Source organism: Arachis stenosperma, chromosome 3 (genome assembly GCF_014773155.1).
Source record: "Arachis stenosperma cultivar V10309 chromosome 3, arast.V10309.gnm1.PFL2, whole genome shotgun sequence".
Taxonomy (NCBI): domain Eukaryota; kingdom Viridiplantae; phylum Streptophyta; class Magnoliopsida; order Fabales; family Fabaceae; genus Arachis; species Arachis stenosperma.
The window spans coordinates 92,453,449-92,470,570 of NC_080379.1; the positions used below are offsets into that span (position 1 = coordinate 92,453,449).

Here is a 17,122-nt window from a genome sequence, read left to right on the forward strand (position 1 = left end):
TTAATTTTCCTTTCTGCTTAAATTTTGGATCAAGAATTGAAGGAATTCTGTTTCAATTCTCCATCTGAAATTCATTTGTGTTCTTCTGCATAATTGAGGAAATTGAGAAATTGGATCTGAAGTTTCTTTTACTGCTTTCATCTTTCTTCTCTTCTGCAAGTTGTTTTCTACTTTGATCAAGGAAGGAATTGAGAGCTAGACTTGTTTTCTAGTCTCTTTGATTTCCTGAGATCTTCATTTTGATTTTCCAATTGAGTTGAATTTAATTTCTGTTTGCTTCTTCAAGCAATTCTGCTTTCTGTTTGAGATCGGTTGCAAGTTACTGCATCTTTTACTTCTCTGTTTGATTGCCATTTACAATTTCTTGTTTGATTTCTTGAATCCCAGCTCCCAAAATCCTTTTATTCTTCCTGCAATTTAAATTTTTAGTTGCTTTATCCATTACTTCCTTTAATTTCCAGCACCCACTCCCCTTTACATTTAATGTAATTTACATTTCTTGTCATTTAAGATTTTGTCAATCTACTTTTCTTGCTCTTTAAGTTTCCTGCCACTTTACTTTCTGCAATTTAAATTCCCTGCAAATTTACATTCTGTTGCTCAACTTCACACAATTCATTCAATGTTAGCTTGACTAAACTAATCACCCACTAAAGTTGCTTGATCCATCAATCCCTGTGGGATCGACCTCACTCTTGTGAGTTATTACTACTTGATGCGACCCGGTATACTTGCCGGTTAGATCTATGTGTTTGGAAAATTCGTTTTCCATAAAAACACCATCAAGTTTTTGGCGCCGTTGCCGGGGATTGATTAGATCAACAATGATTAAGTGGGTGAGAAGTCTAGATCAAGCATTTTTTTGTTTTTGTTCTCTGTTCTAAGTTGAAACCAAGGTGTTTGAGTTTTTGCCTCACTAAGAAATTCTCATCTCTGATATGAGTAATTTCAATTTTCCTTGGTGTTGTGTGTTCCAAAATTTAAATAGAGTTCAACTCAATTTATGATCAAACAAATTTTATGGGATATCACCCACCATCACCAATCTCTAATGGTGGCTGGGAATATCACCAAGAAAATACAAATTCTAAGCACTCCAATCCATGGAGATTTGCTTCACAGACACAAGATGAGCAAGAAAACCATATGGAATATTTTCTTCCACCACAAAATGATGCTAGTCATGATTCTAATGGTGGCTAGAAAGGAAATTCTAATGCTCCATATGATATTCATCCAAAGATATCATCACTTGACCATGCTTCAACAGAAAGCCTCTATCAAAATTCACCACCCACACAAACTTCCATGAACCAAAGCCTCTCAAAGCTTGAGACCATGTTTGAAAAATATGAGAGGGAGGCACAGATATCCTGGAACGAGCAAGAGAATTCATTAAAAAACATGGAAATAATGTTAGCTCAATTGGTGAGTGCAACAAGGAAAGAGGAAAAACAAGAGGAAGAGGCTACTAAGTCAAGTGAATTTTTAGTGAAGAAGGAAGAGGTGGTGGAAATATTTGAACCTGAAACTGCACTTGAGATGACAAGAGCACATGACAACTCACAACTCTCACAAACTTCCCTAGACCAAAACGCCTCAACACTTGAATCCATGATTGAAAGGTATGAAGAGGAGATGAAGAAAGCTTGGGAAGATCAACAAACCTCCTCCATGAAAGAGCTATTAAAGCAAATGTTTAGTGTAAAAGAGGAAGTGGAAGAACAAGCTAGTGAGGAGGACAATCAAGAACGTCCAAACTCAAGGGAAACAGAGAGGCACATAAAGGACAAGCTCATTGAACCACCAATTCAAAAGGCTTTGGATGAAGATCAAACTCCAAACATCACACAGCAACCATGTCTTGACATCCAAGAAGTGAAGGCAACTAACAAGAGCACCAATCATGTCCCTGGTCCAGCAAGCAAGGTCAATCAAGCCATGTGCAAAAGGAAGCTTGCTGAGAAGAGGCCATGATAAGGGACACTAGCTGAATCTTCTCCCCCTTTGAGGTCATTCCTCTTAACAAACTGGAAGAAGAGGAAGAAAGTGAAGAATAGGTAAACAGTAGGTAACATTCCTTCTCCTTGCCTTGTTTAAATTTCAATAAATTGGCATATGATCACATTCTAAGTTTGGTGTTGCCTTGCAACAAATTGTTTTCAATTCCTTTGGATGATTGCATCAATTCTACATGAAAGTGTCACACTAAGATTCTAAGTTTGGTGTGCCACTTATTTTTCTATGTAACTCATCCAGCAACATCACTTGTCTGCATAATCATATTGCCTTTGCATTGTTATTTTTCTTTTGTTTTGACATTTCGTTTGCATTCTCTTTGTTTTAGTCACCTTTTTTTATTTTTTTGTTTTCTATTATTAATTGTTTTTGTTAATACATCACCAAGAGATCCTTATTCATGACAAATCTTGGCTTGGTGATTGTATTCAACAAATAACAGTTTCTTTTGTTTAGTTTTAGTTCAAATAAATTGACATATGGTTGCATTCTAAGTTTGGTGTTGCTATGCAACAAAATTTGGTTCTAATTCTTTCAAGATACTTGCATTAATTCCAAGTGAAAGTGTCACACTAAGTTTGGTGTGCCACTCATCTTTTATGCAATGTATTGTGCACACCTTCTTATCTATGCAATCAAAATGTCTCTGTCTCTTGTGCCTTGATTGTTATCTTTAATTTTGCTTGCTTAAAACACATGTGCTACTAACATATCATTGTGTAAGACATTCATGATCCATCTTAGCCCCATAGCCATTGTTCTAATTGTTGCTTGAGGATGAGCAAGCATTCTGAGTTTGGCAAGGGAAAGAGGAAGAATAGAGGAAAAAGGACAACAATAATGAAGATGAACTACAAGGTTGTAAAGTTCCTTTTCCTCTCCTTTATTTCCAGCACTTTAAATTGCATGATTGTCTTTATATTTTCTGTATGCATGTGTGGTATGACTAAGCATAGCTTGAATTTGATTTACAACATGGTGCTGTACCATTATGACTACCAACTTGAGTTTTGTGAGTTCAAAAGCAGTAAATCATCATGATCATAAACAAACAAGGAATTAAAGAAGAATTTAGCATGTGCATACAAGTATTGAAAAGCTAGTATGATTGATTGTTGCTCAATTGCATTGGATTTTATTTAATTGAAGTTTTTCATCTAGTACATTTTGTGAAATCTTTTGAAATCATGAAAACCTTGAAGGAAGCAAATACAATTAAAGCAAAAAAAGAAAAAGGGAAAGAATGAGAAAGCTGAAGGCTCTGAGTACCAATGGCAATTTATTTGCTAAGTGCTTGTGGTGTTTATGTATCAAGCCAAATGCTTGAAAACAAAACACTTAGAAGTCAAGGCTAGGCTCAAGTGCAAAAGCACTCCCTCAAAGCTCAAGGTTTTGAGCATCAATGATTAGAGAGTAAAAAAAAATGATGAGCTTAATGAAGTCCTCTAATTAAATGCTTGTGGTGCTTATGTATCAAGTGGTAATACTTGAAAACAAAGCATTTAGAAGTCGTAGCTTTGTTATCAACTCATGGGGCAAAGAACCCAAAAGGAGAAGCTAAAAAAAAAAAATCAAAAGCTTGTTTCAAGGAAGAATCATAAGAAAAAGATTTCATAAAATGAGCTAGATAGAAGCATCAATCATTTACATTTCTTTTGTGATTGAAGCATGCATAGAAAACTAGCTTACCATGAACATTGAGTTGCTATTCTTCTTACCTTGGACTGTCAATTTCTATTGCATGATTCTTTTCTTGCTTGGGGACAAGCAAGGTTTAAGTTTGGTGTTGTGATGACAAGTCATCATATACCTATTTTTCTCTGCTTTTTCATACAAGAAATTGATAAATTGTGCTTAAATATTGTATTCTTTTGTGCTTAATTGGAAGATTTCCTTAATCTTTTAATTTTATAAATCTTGTAGGAAATAAGAAGAAAAAGAAGCAAAGAAGCACAAAAAAAGGAGAAAAAGAGCTTTGGGACACACTTTGAAGTTGGAGCACACTTTGGAGCCTTAGGTGTAACATCCCTCATTTTTGAAAAATCTAAATATAAATAAATTGTGATTTTACCTTATTGAGTTTAAACTTTATAATTTTAGAAATTATTTTATTAGAACTAATTAAATAGATTCGGAGATAGTTTTATTTTGAATCAATTAATATTTTAACGTAATCTTATTATAATAAAATATTTTGTATAATTTTAGTAATAGAAAAATAATAAAAGGTTATATCATTTAATTTGAATAATTAGTATTAAGTTTAAACTATATTTTATAAAAATGTGATTAATATGCTTATTATATAATTTAAATTAGAAATAATTAATTCCACTTAGCAATATGTTGATAAATGATCTTAAATATTTTAAGAGAGTATATTTGATTTTAAAAGTACTCTTCCTTCCAATTTTATCAAAATATCTATTCATATCTATCCATATTCTTTTATAAAATCTTAATTTTAATCTTAATATCACAAATTCCTATTTCATATACTAAATCCCTAAATCTACAATCAGAAAGGGAAAGAAAGGGAACGGGGAGCTCGAGGGGGAAAACAGAAAGGGAAAAGAAAGGAAGGGGAAAGAGGGAAGGCAGGGGAAAAACGGAGGTGAAGAGAGGGAGGAGGAAGGTGCGACGCGGCCAAGACCTCACTGCTGCCGCTGTTGTGCTGCACGTGAGAGTGAGAGAGAGACACACACAGGACGAGCGTCGCGAGAATCAAGGGAGGGAGACACGGTTCCGTCCTGTTGCCGTTGTGGGTTGCGCCTGATCACTATCGCAGAAGCTCCATCGTCGCTGTTGCACATAAGAGGAGAAGATGATTTCGCTGATTTTGATTCTGTCTAAGCCCGCATCGTTGCTGGAATCGCGAACCGGGGAGGAGAGGGAGGCTGCTTCCATCGTCATTTCAGGTGTCAGAAAAGACCGTCGCCATTGAAGGATCCACCGCCGCCGAATCCCAGCCATCATCGCCGCCGGAGTCACCGTGGTTGCCGCTGGAGAAGTGCTATGAATGCCGCTGCTGATGTTAGCACGCAAGGGGGGAAGAGCCCGTCCTTGCCGATTCTGCCGCCGTCAAAGGGAAAAGGAAGTGAGAGCACCGGTACGGAACGCGAGAAAGGAATCGTCGCCAAAACCGGAACAGATTCACCGGTAATTCCGCTTCTTCCTTTCTTGATTCTGTCCCGTTTTTATTTTGTTCCGCTGTTCCGATTCCGTTGGTGTCCCTACTATCCTAACTGATCGAATTGATGCTGCTGCCCGCTAGGACGGACACCCTGGTCTCTGGTTCCTGTTATTCTGAGTACCAAAGCTGTTGCTCCATTCCCGTCTTTCCTTGGTACGATTGGTTCTGTTCTACAAACATTTTTCTGGTTATTACTCCTTTGATAATCTGTTCTGTTTTGTCCTTGCATTTGCTACAGCCATTATTAATTTTCCCCCCAAAGTTGCTGTTGCTGCTATTAGAGTTGTGGTTGATGCTGTTATCCTCGCGTTAGAACATGGAGGGTTGCTGCATTTCCGATTTTGTGTGGTTAATGCGACATCGAGGTAGGGGGTTTAAAATGATTTTAATTTAGGAATGCCAACAAGGTTTACTGAATAACTGCAAATAGTATAATAGCTGAGTAATTAATTGATTATATGAATGTTGGATTGTGATTGCAATTGTGCTTGGTGCTGTGATAGAATTGATTGTAATTAGGTATGGTAGATGATTGAATTATTGATTGTTGGTTGTTGAAATGGTTGTTTGGTATATTGCTATGGCTATGAAAGTGACTTGAGATTAGTAGAGGATTGTGGTTTCGACTGATTATGTATAAATGGTTGAGACTAAGATAATCATTTGATATATTTGATACTGGATTGAGAATTGTTGAAGAATTAGGGCCTAAAAGACTGAACTATTATTAAGAATCTGGTTTTCAAAATAGAAAGGTTACTTTGATGACGGCCTAGTAATTTGCTAGTGATCGAAGCGGTATGAGAGTAAAATCTGAGTAAACTTCAATAAGTGTAGTTGTTAGGATTCAAATTTGAAGGTTTCGTATTAACTGAAGATTTAGTTATGATTTTTCAAAGTTAAGCTTTAAAATCTGAATTTCTGCATTATCTTTAAGTGAAGACTGTAACTTTGAAAGACTGTAACTAATTCTGTGATGAACGGAATTGCGTTGAACCAAGTCCTAGTTAAATTTGGGAATAATTGGGACTGAATTGGAGAGTTTGAGACCTTTTCATTAAATATAAGATTTATGGTGAATTTTTGAGTAATGGTTGCGGGTTCTGATTTTTACTGCAGAATTTTTGGAACAGCAGTAACTTGTTGGCTCTGCTGTGAATGTTCTGAATTGAATTTTGAAGCAAAGCTAATTTTAAATGAAACTTTAGTACTATTATTTTAATGCCGTAAAATTTCAGAACAATTGGACTTATAGTTTTAAAGATATGAATTTTTGAAAGATGATGCATTATGCAGAAAAAACCAGATTCTGTTTTCTTAAATCAGTAACTTTGAGAATTTATAACTTTTGATCCTGGATAGATATTGAGATGCAACCAATTGGAGGTGAAAATTAAGTATGTTTAGCATATGTGACTTAAATTTCAGGGCTATCCATGTTTTAATGAGTAAGTTATGGGACTTGGAGGAAGATAAGTTCATTAACTTTTAAAGCAGAATTCTGCAGCAAATTAGTCAACTTCCAGGTTATATAACTTCTTCATTAAAAATGATATTGACCTGAAACCAATTGGAAAAGAAACTTGGATGAGTGAAGTCGTACTGTATTAATTTTCAAAGTCATTGGATTTAACGTGGATTTTAAATTGAATTTTGAATGTCACATGCTGCTGCTGTTTTTCTGGTTTACGCACTGCAGAGCAGTCTCGGTTTTTCCTTTATTCTTAAGGCTAGAGAAACCAGAAAATTATGATCTTTGGTTTGTTAGAAAGCTTATTTCAAGACAAATGCCTGGACATAAAGTTTGCGCAATTCCGAGTTTATTTGCTATATTAAAAACAGAAAAGAAGATAGAGTGTTGAGGATGTCCTAGTGACAGTTATGAGTTTATAAAACTAAAGCTGAACCTTAGTGCTATATGGCTGATTCAATGTGGAATTTTGCTTGATTCTGAGTTGATGTGATGCTGGAAAGGTTGAAAAGAGTAAAGTGAATTGTCTGGTTTGAACCCGTAAGGGTGGTTAAGTCCTATTTTCAGAGAAGATTATGTCCGAATTTTTATAAAAGTATAAGGACTTAATCAAAATAAATATTTAAGGCTTATTTAATGATAGAAACTTCAATGATTCTTTTAAGAAGAGATTATTTGGTATATGAGATCGTTGAGTATTCAGAGAAAGTAAAGAGATATAGAGAAAAGAGAAACCAGAGCAGAGAAAAGAGAAAACAGAGCAGAGAAAAGAGAAACCAGAACAAAGTAAAGAGAAATAAAGAGAAGAGTAATATAATAAAGAGATATTTATATCTATATTTTAGTTACTTGATGCAACCCAGAGTTATATATATATATATATTAGTTGCTTGATGCAACCCAGAGCTATATTTAGTATATATTAGTTGCTTAATGCAACCCAGAGCTTCTGTAGGGAAACTAAGTTACCTACAGCCATTTTCCGCTTCCCCAGAGCAGAGCAGAGTATATATATATTTTCCTGCAGTAAGCAGAGGCTGTCTCAAATGAGCGGCTATTATTATATGCGCATTTATTTAGGAACGGAAAATCGTATCCGGGAAATCGGGATTACTCGTGACCGGATAAATGTCGGGATTGCGGGCAGCCAACCGACACATGAGCTCATGGCCTGTACTAGGACTAGACATTCATCATATGCATCTATGTGACATTGTTTGGGTGTGTATATTGTAATTGGTTTGCCTAAATGAATAATCCTGTGTAACCGCTAATTGCTATACTTGATATAAATGCTCTTGATTGTGTTTGAACCTCATTACCTGTGTTTGTAACTGATTGTTTGGATGTAGTGATGGATGTTGATTGAGCTGTTTGGGCCTGAGGCCGTGACTGGTATGCTTGAGGTCTAGTTTTATAAAGTATCTGACTGGTTCAGCATAGACTTAATGAACCTATGCTCGGAGTAGGATGATCATTTATACCGCGTAGGTAACTTCTTTTATGTTAAGGTCTAGTAAAGTATGAAAAATCAAACTGGTTCAGCATAGACTTAATGAACCTATGCTTGGAACAGGTTGGTCATTCATACAGTTTAGGAAACTTTTAAGAGTTTTATAAAGAAAATATGGGTCTGGCATTTGAATAAATAACTAATGCTTTTAAAGAAGGTTAATTTTCTTTAGATGTCTCTGAATGAAATTAACTATTTGCGCTTTATTCTTTACTTTCACGGCATTCTCGACCTCTACTGAGAACATGTGGTTTGGTTCTCACCCCCAAATTTTCCACCCTTTCAGTGACACAGGTTTGAAGACGCAATTTGAAGCTGCGAGCGATTAGTAGGTTTTCTTTATTGTTTTAATTGGTCTGGTAGAGTCCCCTCGCTGATTGTCCCTTGAGATTTTATTTCATATAGAGGGGTAGGTTTGGTATATTGTATTTGAGTTTTATTTGGTTTCTTTTGTACAAGAATTATTATCAATAATATTTATGTGATTATTGTTTGTTGGAGACCTTTGATATATGTCTTTAAAGAACAAAAACAAAATTTTCTGGAATTTTCTAAAAACTAAAACGCGAACTCGATACAAAGGCTTGATAATTAAGTAGTTAATACTAGAGAAGGTTACGTAATGTTCTTTCTAGTGGAAATACCCTGACTTAAGCAAGGTATTTTGCTGGAAGGGATGTTACAATATGGTATCAGAGCAGTCCTTCCTGTAGAGCCTTGGGAGTGGACTGACTATGCTTCATTGCATACTCTGAGTGTCTGTCATGCTTTCTAACTTGTTCTGATGACAAGATTTTATGTTTTATATGCATGGCTGTCTAGTGATTAACGCTATTAGTTTATCATTGCATACCTCATGGTATCAAGTTTGGCCAACTTAATACTAATGATTTATGTATTTGAGAACACTAATAGGTTATCACAGGCAAAATAGAAGTGATAGGTTAACGCGAATTACGAGGTTTTGGGGACGTTAGAAACTAAATTCTAGATATTAGTTCCGTTTCGACGTATGCTCTTTATTCGTGCTTAGTGTTATCTCTTTCTCTACTATTTGTATTGGAATTTCTAGTTTCTGATCTCTTTCTTGCTAACCTTGTATTAACATTCGTGCATGTCCTTGCTCGACTCTGTATCGGGTCGTTGCTTGAGTCTTTTGAAACATTTATTCTCACCTTACAAATTCTATGCTCCGTGTCCTGAACTTGGATTCATTTCGGTGTAACATACCATTTCTTGTAATTTCCTTTATGAGTATTTATTTCAGATTTTCTTTGAGAAAAATTTCAATTCAAATCTTTTCTTACTTGACTGTATCCACAACCCTTGCTTAAATTTTGATGGGATTGTTTTAATTCATCCTAGACTTTCTTATATAAACTCTGAAGCTTCTTTATGTAGTTTAATTTTGTTTAATTGTGATATACCACTTATCTTTTATTGATTTATAGAAAAATTTATTTCAGAATTCATTCTTTAAATAGAAGCTGATTTTCTGCCATCCTTACTATAATTCTATAGCTATGTACTTAAGTATCTTCCAAGCTTTAGTTTACAAACCATGCATGATTTGTTTTGATTTGGAAATTAAATCGATATAACATATTATTTATACTAAGTTTAGTACATTGAAAAATGTTGGATTTATATATATGTTCTTTTGAAAAAGATAAACTAATTCCCTCTATTTCAAATTGAAGTTGTTCAAAATTGTTGTACTATTTTTCCTAAGATGTTTATATTAAAATTGTTCGATTCAAAATTTCTTCCTAAGCCTTGAATTGATTCCCTTTATGCTCCATTTCATTGTTTATATATCCTTGTTTGTTGATGATTTCACGTTTTCCTTCAAATCCTGGCGAAATACCATCTTGTTCAACTGTGAATTTGAGTATTCCCCCAATTTCTCGCATAAACCTTTTGTGCCGTTTGTCTTTCTCTTCTCATGTTTCGTATTCCTTATATGCGCTAGTTCTTAAGGTCACGATTTGTGCGTACGGAAAGTGAATCTGGTTAGTCTATGAAGTTATAAGGAGTTATGGAGTTTTGAGGCGACGAGAGGAAGTGATCATGCTTTGTTAAAAGTTGTGAACGAATATTATGCCTATTTGATTTTAGATTTTAAAATTTTTCTTATGTTAGGTTATTTTATCAACTCTTGCATTACATAGTATATTTTCTTCTATGTTTATGTGATATGATTTTCTTGGAGCCTTTAAAATATTCAAAAGGGGATGTGAATATAAATCTTTTCTTCATTTTATATCAATTTTCGAGGGCGAAAATTTTTGTAAGTTGGATAGAATGTAACATCCCTCATTTTTGAAAAATCTAAATATAAATAAATTGTGATTTTACCTTATTGAGTTTAAACTTTATAATTTTAGAAATTATTTTATTAGAACTAATTAAATAGATTCGGAGATAGTTTTATTTTGAATCAATTAATATTTTAAAGTAATCTTATTATAATAAAATATTTTGTATAATTTTAGTAATAGAAAATAATAAAAGGTTATATCATTTAATTTGAATAATTAGTATTAAGTTTAAACTATATTTTATAAAAATGTGATTAATATGCTTATTATATAATTTAAATTAGAAATAATTAATTCCACTTAGCAATATGTTGATAAATGATCTTAAATATTTTAAGAGAGTATATTTAATTTTAAAAGTACTCTTCCTTCCAATTTTATCAAAATATCTATTCATATCTATCCATATTCTTTTGTAAAATCTTAATTTTAATCTTAATATCACAAATTCCTATTTCATATACTAAATCCCTAAATCTACAATCAGAAAGGGAAAGAAAGGGAACGGGGAGCTCGAGGGGGAAAACAGAAAGGGAAAAGAAAGGAAGGGGAAAGAGGGAAGGCAGGGGAAAAACGGAGGTGAAGAGAGGGAGGAGGAAGGTGCGACGCGGCCAAGACCTCACTGCTGCCGCTGTTGTGCTGCACGTGAGAGTGAGAGAGAGACACACACAGGACGAGCGTCGCGAGAATCAAGGGAGGGAGACACGGTTCCGTCCTGTTGCCGTTGTGGGTTGCGCCTGATCACTATCGCAGAAGCTCCATCGTCGCTGTTGCACATAAGAGGAGAAGATGATTTCGCTGATTTTGATTCTGTCTAAGCCCGCATCGTTGCTGGAATCGCGAACCGGGGAGGAGAGGGAGGCTGCTTCCATCGTCATTTCAGGTGTCAGAAAAGACCGTCGCCATTGAAGGATCCACCGCCGCCGAATCCCAGCCATCATCGCCGCCGGAGTCACCGTGGTTGCCGCTGGAGAAGTGCTATGAATGCCGCTGCTGATGTTAGCACGCAAGGGGGGAAGAGCCCGTCCTTGCCGATTCTGCCGCCGTCAAAGGGAAAAGGAAGTGAGAGCACCGGTACGGAACGCGAGAAAGGAATCGTCGCCAAAACCGGAACAGATTCACCGGTAATTCCGCTTCTTCCTTTCTTGATTCTGTCCCGTTTTTATTTTGTTCCGCTGTTCCGATTCCGTTGGTGTCCCTACTATCCTAACTGATCGAATTGATGCTGCTGCCCGCTAGGACGGACACCCTGGTCTCTGGTTCCTGTTATTCTGAGTACCAAAGCTGTTGCTCCATTCCCGTCTTTCCTTGGTACGATTGGTTCTGTTCTACAAACATTTTTCTGGTTATTACTCCTTTGATAATCTGTTCTGTTTTGCCCTTGCATTTGCTACAGCCATTATTAATTTTCCCCCCAAAGTTGCTGTTGCTGCTATTAGAGTTGTGGTTGATGCTGTTATCCTCGCGTTAGAACATGGAGGGTTGCTGCATTTCCGATTTTGTGTGGTTAATGCGACATCGAGGTAGGGGGTTTAAAATGATTTTAATTTAGGAATGCCAACAAGGTTTACTGAATAACTGCAAATAGTATTAATAGCTGAGTAATTAATTGATTATATGAATGTTGGATTGTGATTGCAATTGTGCTTGGTGCTGTGATAGAATTGATTGTAATTAGGTATGGTAGATGATTGAATTATTGATTGTTGGTTGTTGAAATGGTTGTTTGGTATATTGCTATGGCTATGAAAGTGACTTGAGATTAGTAGAGGATTGTGGTTTCGACTGATTATGTATAAATGGTTGAGACTAAGATAATCATTTGATATATTTGATACTGGATTGAGAATTGTTGAAGAATTAGGGCCTAAAAGACTGAACTATTATTAAGAATCTGGTTTTCAAAATAGAAAGGTTACTTTGATGACGGCCTAGTAATTTGCTAGTGATCGAAGCGGTATGAGAGTAAAATCTGAGTAAACTTCAATAAGTGTAGTTGTTAGGATTCAAATTTGAAGGTTTCGTATTAACTGAAGATTTAGTTATGATTTTTCAAAGTTAAGCTTTAAAATCTGAATTTCTGCATTATCTTTAAGTGAAGACTGTAACTTTGAAAGACTGTAACTAATTCTGTGATGAACGGAATTGCGTTGAACCAAGTCCTAGTTAAATTTGGGAATAATTGGGACTGAATTGGAGAGTTTGAGACCTTTTCATTAAATATAAGATTTATGGTGAATTTTTGAGTAATGGTTGCGGGTTCTGATTTTTACTGCAGAATTTTTGGAACAGCAGTAACTTGTTGGCTCTGCTGTGAATGTTCTGAATTGAATTTTGAAGCAAAGCTAATTTTAAATGAAACTTTAGTACTATTATTTTAATGCCGTAAAATTTCAGAACAATTGGACTTATAGTTTTAAAGATATGAATTTTTGAAGATGATGCATTATGCAGAAAAAACCAGATTCTGTTTTCTTAAATCAGTAACTTTGAGAATTTATAACTTTTGATCCTGGATAGATATTGAGATGCAACCAATTGGAGGTGAAAATTAAGTATGTTTAGCATATGTGACTTAAATTTCAGGGCTATCCATGTTTTAATGAGTAAGTTATGGGACTTGGAGGAAGATAAGTTCATTAACTTTTAAAGCAGAATTCTGCAGCAAATTAGTCAACTTCCAGGTTATATAACTTCTTCATTAAAAATGATATTGACCTGAAACCAATTGGAAAAGAAACTTGGATGAGTGAAGTCGTACTGTATTAATTTTCAAAGTCATTGGATTTAACGTGGATTTTAAATTGAATTTTGAATGTCACATGCTGCTGCTGTTTTTCTGGTTTACGCACTGCAGAGCAGTCTCGGTTTTTCCTTTATTCTTAAGGCTAGAGAAACCAGAAAATTATGATCTTTGGTTTGTTAGAAAGCTTATTTCAAGACAAATGCCTGGACATAAAGTTTGCGCAATTCCGAGTTTATTTGCTATATTAAAAACAGAAAAGAAGATAGAGTGTTGAGGATGTCCTAGTGACAGTTATGAGTTTATAAAACTAAAGCTGAACCTTAGTGCTATATGGCTGATTCAATGTGGAATTTTGCTTGATTCTGAGTTGATGTGATGCTGGAAAGGTTGAAAAGAGTAAAGTGAATTGTCTGGTTTGAACCCGTAAGGGTGGTTAAGTCCTATTTTCAGAGAAGATTATGTCCGAATTTTTATAAAAGTATAAGGACTTAATCAAAATAAATATTTAAGGCTTATTTAATGATAGAAACTTCAATGATTCTTTTAAGAAGAGATTATTTGGTATATGAGATCGTTGAGTATTCAGAAAAAGTAAAGAGATATAGAGAAAAGAGAAACCAGAGCAGAGAAAAGAGAAAACAGAGCAGAGAAAAGAGAAACCAGAACAAAGTAAAGAGAAATAAAGAGAAGAGTAATATAATAAAGAGATATTTATATCTATATTTTAGTTACTTGATGCAACCCAGAGTTATATATATATATATATATATTAGTTGCTTGATGCAACCCAGAGCTATATTTAGTATATATTAGTTGCTTAATGCAACCCAGAGCTTCTGTAGGGAAACTAAGTTACCTACAGCCATTTTCCGCTTCCCCAGAGCAGAGCAGAGTATATATATATTTTCCTGCAGTAAGCAGAGGCTGTCTCAAATGAGCGGCTATTATTATATGCGCATTTTATTTAGGAACGGAAAATCGTATCCGGGAAATCGGGATTACTCGTGACCGGATAAATGTCGGGATTGCGGGCAGCCAACCGACACATGAGCTCATGGCCTGTACTAGGACTAGACATTCATCATATGCATCTATGTGACATTGTTTGGGTGTGTATATTGTAATTGGTTTGCCTAAATGAATAATCCTGTGTAACCGCTAATTGCTATACTTGATATAAATGCTCTTGATTGTGTTTGAACCTCATTACCTGTGTTTGTAACTGATTGTTTGGATGTAGTGATTGGATGTTGATTGAGCTGTTTGGGCCTGAGGCCGTGACTGGTATGCTTGAGGTCTAGTTTTGTATAAAGTATCTGACTGGTTCAGCATAGACTTAATGAACCTATGCTCGGAGTAGGATGATCATTTATACCGCGTAGGTAACTTCTTTTATGTTAAGGTCTAGTAAAGTATGAAAAATCAAACTGGTTCAGCATAGACTTAATGAACCTATGCTTGGAACAGGTTGGTCATTCATACAGTTTAGGAAACTTTTAAGAGTTTTATAAAGAAAATATGGGTCTGGCATTTTGAATAAATAACTAATGCTTTTAAAGAAGGTTAATTTTCTTTTAGATGTCTCTGAATGAAATTAACTATTTGCGCTTTATTCTTTACTTTCACGGCATTCTCGACCTCTACTGAGAACATGTGGTTTGGTTCTCACCCCCAAATTTTCCACCCTTTCAGTGACACAGGTTTGAAGACGCAATTTGAAGCTGCGAGCGATTAGTAGGTTTTCTTTATTGTTTTAATTGGTCTGGTAGAGTCCCCTCGCTGATTGTCCCTTGAGATTTTATTTCATATAGAGGGGTAGGTTTGGTATATTGTATTTGAGTTTTATTGGTTTCTTTTGTACAAGAATTATTATCAATAATATTTATGTGATTATTGTTTGTTGGAGACCTTTGATATATGTCTTTAAAGAACAAAAACAAAATTTTCTGGAATTTTCTAAAAACTAAAACGCGAACTCGATACAAAGGCTTGATAATTAAGTAGTTAATACTAGAGAAGGTTACGTAATGTACTTTCTAGTGGAAATACCCTGACTTAAGCAAGGTATTTTGCTGGAAGGGATGTTACAATATGGTATCAGAGCAGTCCTTCCTGTAGAGCCTTGGGAGTGGACTGACTATGCTTCATTGCATACTCTGAGTGTCTGTCATGCTTTCTAACTTGTTCTGATGACAAGATTTTATGTTTTATATGCATGGCTGTCTAGTGATTAACGCTATTAGTTTATCATTGCATACCTCATGGTATCAAGTTTGGCCAACTTAATACTAATGATTTATGTATTTGAGAACACTAATAGGTTATCACAGGCAAAATAGAAGTGATAGGTTAACGCGAATTACGAGGTTTTGGGGACGTTAGAAACTAAATTCTAGATATTAGTTCCGTTTCGACGTATGCTCTTTATTCGTGCTTAGTGTTATCTCTTTCTCTACTATTTGTATTGGAATTTCTAGTTTCTGATCTCTTTCTTGCTAACCTTGTATTAACATTCGTGCATGTCCTTGCTCGACTCTGTATCGGGTCGTTGCTTGAGTCTTTTGAAACATTTATTCTCACCTTACAAATTCTATGCTCCGTGTCCTGAACTTGGATTCATTTCAGTGTAACATACCATTTCTTGTAATTTCCTTTATGAGTATTTATTTCAGATTTTCTTTGAGAAAAATTTCAATTCAAATATTTTCTTACTTGACTGTATCCACAACCCTTGCTTAAATTTTGATGGGATTGTTTTAATTCATCCTAGACTTTCTTATATAAACTCTGAAGCTTCTTTATGTAGTTTAATTTTGTTTAATTGTGATATACCACTTATCTTTTATTGATTTATAGAAAAATTTATTTCAGAATTCATTCTTTAAATAGAAGCTGATTTTCTGCCATCCTTACTATAATTCTATAGCTATGTACTTAAGTATCTTCCAAGCTTTAGTTTACAAACCATGCATGATTTGTTTTGATTTGGAAATTAAATCGATATAACATATTATTTATACTAAGTTTAGTACATTGAAAAATGTTGGATTTATATATATGTTCTTTTGAAAAAGATAAACTAATTCCCTCTATTTCAAATTGAAGTTGTTCAAAATTGTTGTACTATTTTTCCTATGATGTTTATATTAAAATTGTTCGATTCAAAATTTCTTCCTAAGCCTTGAATTGATTCCCTTTATGCTCCATTTCATTGTTTATATATCCTTGTTTGTTGATGATTTCACGTTTTCCTTCAAATCCTGGCGAAATACCATCTTGTTCAACTGTGAATTTGAGTATTCCCCCAATTTCTCGCATAAACCTTTTGTGCCGTTTGTCTTTCTCTTCTCATGTTTCGTATTCCTTATATGCGCTAGTTCTTAAGGTCACGATTTGTGCGTACGGAAAGTGAATCTGGTTAGTCTATGAAGTTATAAGGAGTTATGGAGTTTTGAGGCGACGAGAGGAAGTGATCATACTTTGTTAAAAGTTGTGAACGAATATTATGCCTATTTGATTTTAGATTTTAAAATTTTTCTTATGTTAGGTTATTTTATCAACTCTTGCATTACATAGTATATTTTCTTCTATGTTTATGTGATATGATTTTCTTGGAGCTTTTAAAATATTCAAAAGGGGATGTGAATATAAATCTTTTCTTCATTTTATATCAATTTTCGAGGGCGAAAATTTTTGTAAGTTGGATAGAATGTAACATCCCTCATTTTTGAAAAATCTAAATATAAATAAATTGTGATTTTACCTTATTGAGTTTAAACTTTATAATTTTAGAAATTATTTTATTAGAACTAATTAAATAGATTCGGAGATAGTTTTATTTTGAATCAATTAATATTTT

General features: G+C 34.6%; 2 long non-coding RNA genes across 2 annotated transcripts; both read left to right on the plus strand.

Annotated features, from left to right (window-relative positions):
* Positions 1-4,507: 4,507 nt before the first annotated feature.
* LOC130970493 (uncharacterized) lies at positions 4,508-9,519 on the plus strand. Its single transcript, XR_009082069.1, has 4 exons — positions 4,508-5,178; positions 5,294-5,365; positions 5,451-5,577; positions 8,483-9,519. It is a non-coding gene; the product is annotated as an uncharacterized LOC130970493 (long non-coding RNA).
* Positions 9,520-10,981: 1,462 nt separating this feature from the next.
* On the plus strand, positions 10,982-15,109 carry LOC130970158 (uncharacterized). The gene is made up of 4 exons (XR_009082018.1): positions 10,982-11,641; positions 11,757-11,828; positions 11,914-12,040; positions 14,956-15,109. It is a non-coding gene; the product is annotated as an uncharacterized LOC130970158 (long non-coding RNA).
* Positions 15,110-17,122: the final 2,013 nt, after the last annotated feature.